This window comes from Neovison vison, chromosome 6 (assembly GCF_020171115.1).
Source record: "Neovison vison isolate M4711 chromosome 6, ASM_NN_V1, whole genome shotgun sequence".
NCBI classification, from domain to species: Eukaryota; Metazoa; Chordata; class Mammalia; order Carnivora; family Mustelidae; genus Neogale; species Neogale vison.
Genome location: NC_058096.1, coordinates 64,643,896 through 64,650,940, shown reverse-complemented (window position 1 = coordinate 64,650,940; position 7,045 = coordinate 64,643,896). Strand labels below are relative to the sequence as shown.

At 38.9% G+C, this 7,045-nt stretch overlaps 1 pseudogene; it reads left to right on the top strand.

The window, feature by feature from the left end:
• LOC122910428 lies at window positions 1–1,545 on the top strand (annotated as a pseudogene).
• The last annotated feature ends 5,500 nt before the right edge of the window (window positions 1,546–7,045 follow it).

Sequence of the window (7,045 nt, the reverse complement as noted above, 5' to 3'; positions counted from 1 at the left end):
ATGAAGGCAAAGATGCTGATCCAGACCCTGGACAACTATGTTGGAGAAATCAAGCTGGACTTACAAAGAATTCCAAGAAACTGTGATCCTACTTATGTTTTTTTGAGGTCCCACAAGAATACCTAAGAGCTTTAAAGGCACCAAACTGGAATGTGTATTTACGAAACCATTGTTTGCTTTCCTGGGTGGTCACGGAGATGGAGTCTGTTGCTTGGCAGAGCATCCAAAGACCCTGGCTGCTGCCCTTCCTGGGGCATGTGATGGAGAGGTTAGAATTTGGAACTTGACTAAATGAAATGTATCCGTAGTGCGCCTGGGTGGCTCAGTGGGTTAAGCCTCTGCCTTCAGCTCAGGTCATGATCTCAGGGTCCTGGGATCAAGGCCCACATCGGGCTCTGTGCTCAGTGGGGAGCCTGCTCCCCCATCACCCCTGCCTGCCTCTCTGCCTACTTGTGATCTCTCTCTGTGTGTCAAATAAATAAATAAAATCTTTAAAAAAAAAAAAGAAAAAGAAAATGTATCTGTATAATGCAAGCACATGAGGGTTTTGTACAAAGAATATGTACTTACTTTTGTGGGACTTCTTTTTCTACTATTGGTGATGACGAAACTGTGGGGCAGTGGGAAATGTATGGACCAGGCAATGGGGGAAGAGGAGAAATCACTGCATACCACATTAGGAAAGACAGTGTTTGTGGGAATTGATCATCACTGGAGAGAAACTGTTTTTGCTTCATGTGGACAGCAAGTAAACATTTGGGATAAACAAAGAACAAGTTCTATATGTCCAATGACCTGGGGATTCGACAGTATAACTAGTATTAAAGTTAAACCAATTGAGATGTTTATCTTAGAAAGTTGTGCTTCTAACAGGAATATAGAACTATATGATATGAGTCATGCCAGTCCTCTGAAAAAGGTCATCTTCGATATGAGAACAAATACAATTTACTGGAGCTCTATGGAAGCTTTCATTTTTACTGCTGCAAATGATTTGAATGGTATAATTTTGATATGCATATACTGGACATTCCCCTAATGGTACATATGGATCACGCAGCTGTGGGGCTTGATATGGATTATTTTCCCACTGGGAAAGAGTTATGTGTGCTAGTTTTGATAAATCTATTTGGCTCTTTCCTGTGGACAAAAGTAGAAGCAGGGAAGTCTATCACACAAAGAGAATGCAACATGTTATCTAAGTAAAATGGACTTCTGACAGCAAATACATTATATGTGGGTCTGATGAAATGAACTTTTGTTTATGTAAAGCCAATGCTTCTGAAAAATTGGGTATGCTTCCATCGTGAGAAAAAGCAGCCAAAGATTATAACCAAAAGTTGAAGAAGACATTTCAATATCATTCTCATATAAAACACATTGCTTATCACTGACATCTACCAAAATCTGTCTTCAGCCAGATTCAGGAACAGTGCATCATGAAAGAAGCACATCAGTGAAAGGAAGTGAATGGTCTCAAACATAGCAGGATTTGTGTCAATCGTGTCAGAGAAAAAGAAACACGTAGTGGCAGTTGTGAAATAACCCTTGATACTCCTACCAATCCTGATATATAATTGTGTGTTGCATTTTTATTTTTTTTTAAGATTTTATTTATTTGACGGAGAGAGACACAGTGAGAGAGAGAACACAAGCAGAGGAAGAGGGAGAGGGAGAAACAGGCTTCCTGCAGAGCAGGGAGCCCGATTTGGGGCTAGATCCCAGAACCCTGGGATCATGACCTGAGCTGAAGGCAAAGGCTTAACAACAGAGCCACTGAGGCTCCCCTCCCTGTTTTTTGAATTTTAAATTTTATTTATTTATTTACTTGAGAGAGAGAAAGTTTGAGAAGGTAGGGGGAAGGAGCAAAGGCAGAAGGATAAGAGGACTCCATATTGAGTACAGAGCATAATGAGGGGCTTGATCCCACAACTCTGAGATCATGACCTAAGCCAAAATCAAGACTTAGAGGAAGCTTAACCAACTGAGCCACCCAGGTGCCCCTATTTGTTACATTTTGATTTGCAAACTCTGCAAGTAAAAGTACTGGCTTTTCTGAGCCGCTAAGGGTAATGGAGAAAAGATGAGAGCAGAGCTGAGTTTTCTAGGACAAGCATGAGTTAGCCAGATGGACATGAGGGATAAGGGGCATTCCAGGCCAGAAGAGTAATTATACAATGAACAGAGGTATGGGTATGGGGGGAGTGTTGGAAGATGATGGAGAATTAGACAGAGACACACAATTTAGAAATGTTTTCTTTTACTGATGGTATCGCCCTACTTGTAATGTTAATTAACCATGTCCTGATGAAAATCTTAAATATCTTTAATTTTTTTAAGAGGAAACATCAACACTTCAATTATTTCCTTTTGACTTTTTTGCATTTAATTTCTCTGGGTTTTAGATTTAAGAAGCTAAGATGGTAAATTAAGGAAAAAAAGGAAAGTTGTGTCTTGATTGAGTTACCTAACTTTATTTGCATAGCTATGTACATTTTAAAATAGAGCACAACATCAAAACAAACAATAATATCCCTGCCATGTTATGCAGAGGTATGATTACACAATTTAAAACTCAATTTTATTGTGCATACATGAAGACTGGTTTTTGATTGCTCAGGATTTTTTTCCCCAAACTCATAACAATTTCATTCTTCATCTTAAAGTTCTAAAGTTCAACTATATTTGAATTATCCATAAAAGAAATCATAAGTATTTTCTCTATAGGAAAATACCCCCTCATACTTCATAACCTGAAAATGACTAAAGCAATTTGTACACTAAAAATGGGGGGAGGACACTCTTTGTTCTCAGACAAGGGCAAGGGAGCTTGAGAATCAAAGAATAATTTCTTGAAAGAAAAGGTTAAACAGGTCAAAAAAGAAGGTGATAGTGGATGTTGTTTTGAAATGCTAACAATAGCAACCCTTCCTACTTGCCTCTGGTTACATGGTCTCAAATACAGCTGTCAGAGGCTAGCATCCCAGGATCTCTCTGCAGACCCTCTTTAAGAGCCATAAAGACCCAGTGTTCTCCATCGACTTGCTTCTACTTTAGAGTGAGAGAAACACACACGATGAAAGGAAGGTTAAAATCTAAGGCAGACAACAAGGAAGCAGCTGAAAGGGCTTGTTCACCCTGCAGTGTAATGAAAGATGTTGGTTCTGAGGTGGAACTTACACTTTTTCAGAGACTTCTGGTTGCCTAGAAGTTTGCAATCAAAGAGGAGTCAGAGTCTGATGTGGTTACAAGGGAGTGGTGCCCATGTTGCCTCACTCCCCCATGATAGAAGGGCCACACAAGGCACAGGTATTGAATTGGGAACCTCTGGGAAGTTCCCCAACAGAAGGCCTCCAGTTGTGTTCTGCCGAAGCAGTCAACTCCAAAGGGACCTGGCATTCCTACTATAAACAGAACGTGACTGAGTCGCGTGGCCTTTTCCTGCCACTTCTGTTCTGTTCTTTGCCAGACAGCTCTGGCAAGCCCTGACTGTGTACACAGAGCATTTTACCACATTGTGAGGAAACCTCAAAGTCTAACTGTCTATGAAATGGGTTTGGTTAAAGACTTGTGGACCTCCTAATCATACTACATGAGACAGTCTTATCTAGAAAAATGAGCCCACATTTAAATGGGACCTCAGTTAGGTATGAGTAACGGTATAGATATTGAAAACCACTAACACATTTCAAAATAGGAGTGTGTAGAACAAAAAGATAGCCTTAAGAAAATACGGACACACTCAACGTTAGATACCATGCACTGAAATATTAATAGACTTCAATTTAAGATGGTAATAGGTGTCATACTCCAAAGCTGAAAATAAAAACAGACAAGAAGCTGGTGAAGAAGAATCAGAGTTCACACAGTCACTGGCTGATTTATTGCTAGTAAACTGACTGAACTTAATTAAAACGGAGTAGCTTTCTTTAAGTGAGAAATTTCTGTTTCATCACCTTTTGCTTGTGTTTTGAATTGAGACCCTGACATTTACTGTAGATAAGATCACAGTGTTGAGCAAAACTGAATAGTGACTCTATGTCCATCAGGGACCTCAGCGCAAGAGTAAGAATGGTGAGACCAAAGGGACACCAAAACACATCCTTTACCTAGATCCCCCTTTTGGTAACATTTTGCTGCTTTTGCTTTATCTCTGAAGATATCTTGAGTAGAAGAAAATTCAGGTGATACTGGATGCTTGAGTGACTTTCCTGAAAATCTAAAAGAGATGCTGTTCTACCCATTCCCATTTCTTTACTTCCTGACTTGATCTTTGCTGCACTGGCAGGCTCTTTCCTCTCTGACCATCTGAGGGAAACTGCTCTCCCAGGAACCCTCAGCATCCCACCTTTATCTGAGGTTATTTCCTGAATTTGTCTGCCTCTTTACAGACCCAGTGCGTCATTATGGAGTTCTCTGCAACTTGAGTCCTGCTTCCACATTTTCTGCCCTTTAGAGCCTTATTCTTTCCCTTCTGTCTCCATATGCTTGCTCAATTTCCCCCACCAGCCCCCACAATCCTCTCTCTACCTGCTGCCCCTCCCATCTGGAAGCAGTCCTCCCCCAGTTCCGTTAGTATTAAAAACTATCCTTATTCAGTCCACACTTCTGACCGGTACTGCATCATGCTCTCTCCTCCGGGAAGTGCACATTTGCATTTTATCACACCCACCCTGGCCCAGATGGGATCACCCTTCAATCCCCAGTATTTTTAGAGAAAGGGAGGGTTTTATTACAATTTTTAATCTGATATTCATGGCTTTTCAGCTGAAAATTTGGCTCTCTGTTGTCAAGGAGAAAAAGTATTGCTCAGGATTCTAGAAGCCTAGAGCCTCCACTTTCCCATCTCTGTGTTGAAATGTTAGGTGGAGTGTGAATTTTGATGAACATGGCTGAAAGAAGTAATGGGTCAAGAAAAGAGGGAACCAGATGCAGTTTGGGCCAGACTCGAACAAATGCTCCTAGCTTCTTTACCACTTAAAATTCTTGGAGGGCAATTGTTGGTCTCAGAGTACAAATAACTTTCTTTGCCAGGACATATTCAAGGGGTTACTTTTTTCCTTTCATCCTAGATACTTAAGTGATGCACTGAGAATGTGGAACGTTGTGATATGCCAATTGAGCTGTTGTCTATTCATATCTTTGAATAGCTCTTTAAATTTAGGTACTGCTGGCCATCAGTTTGCTTGCCTGCAAAATGAGGACATTGGATTTGAGTATTTCAAATGTCTAATTCATTCATAAATGTGTGCATAACAATTCTGAAGCATGCTGAAAGGTAGAGTTAGGAACTCTTTCCTTGAAAGAGGAAAGTGTCAAAATGAGACAAGAAAGATTTAACCCTCCTTGTTTCTAGCTGGAATTATCCTACTGTAACAAAGAGAAGGCAAGTTATTATTTAACACCCAGAATGACTATAGGTACATCTGCCTTCCTAATGAAGTGGGGTAAAATTATTTCTATACACTATTTCTTTCCTCTCGTGAAGATTGGTTGAGACGATAGAAAGTAGGGAAATCTCAAAGTTTCTTTCAGGTCATTTGTGTTCTTTGAGGGGAAGAGTAGAAAAAATCTGTCACCTGGCACTATCCCCTAGTGAAACTTTGGGTATGCAGATAGCAGGGTCTGGGCTGGATAGGCTGCTGTCCATAATAAGATGAAGGAAGGTGTCCTCTCTGGGAGGGTGCAGGAAAAATCCCCAGAAAACAGTGAAGCACGGAATTCTTAGACAGCCAGGCAGTAGACTGAAGCAGACACCTGTCGCGTCAACACTTAAGAAAAGTCTGCTTCATGCAAATGCCTTACGTGAGAAGGTTTGAATAAAAACAAAACAAACAAACAAAAAAAACCAGCTAAATGAAGTGAGACCTGAATAAGATCATAGTTCACTGGAAGATAGGACTCAAAACTAGAAGGAATTATTTGCAAACATTTTGGAATAAAGGCACATAAAGAACATGTCTTATTTACCTATTTGTCTATGGTTTACAAAGAAAATTAGCACCCATGGGGCACACCTTTCCCATACTTTATGTTCTTGTGCCTGAAAGTTGTAGGAAGCCCCACGTATGTGAACACGTTTGCCTTTTAAATGAAGCATAATCAACTGCGAAAGTTTCATGCTCCAGTTTGTAAACTATGAGGACTAATTTGGCATAATCCATATAATATAACACATTACAAAGGGAGACATTTAAATATCATAACTTTTATCTGTAATGTAGACTTAATCCCATTTTGTTGTATTACTTTTTCCCAGCTGTAATGTTGACGTCACGGTAAATGTTCCAATCTGTCAGCACACCTTCAAACATTTTTCATTCCTTTAGAAACTTGGGAGCTGTTGTGGGTGATAATCAATACTAGATAGGACTGTTGAATTACTTGATATCATGGCTTTTGAAAAAAATACTAAGTTTTATTGAAAATATATTCATGATGCCTTAGTACAGTACCTAGCACATGGTAATTGTGCAGTAAGTATTAGGTATTGCCAATATTATTATGTTTGCAGTTATTATTGGATAACCAAGTATGATCCTTTTTACAATTATCATCTCACTAAAACCAAACATCTCTTTAAGGTAAACATCATTACTCTAGTTTCATAGAAAAGAAGCTTGAGGTTCAAGTAACCCAAGTGTCACTTACTTTCCTATGTTTTAATAAATAGAAAATGGCAAAGTGACTGTTTAAACCCAAAGCAAATGTTCCTTCCATGATACACGGTTTTCAGACTTCAGGCTGCCTCCTCTTCACTTCAGAGATGAAGTGATTTTGGGTGGAACTCAGAAAAACATTAAAAATACTTAATAGGTTTAATTAATTTTAATATATGTAAAAAAATATTTGTGATCAGTAGTTACGGATTTGGGGGTTTAGCAATGATTATAAAAATATTCTTAAAAATTTTTTATCAGTGTAAAAATGTACATTAAACTTAAAAATATGTATTCATAATAATACAACTCTAGAAAAAGTCACAAAAGAGGCATTTGAACAGATGAAATTTATTCTTTTATTTATTCTTATTTATTTATTTATT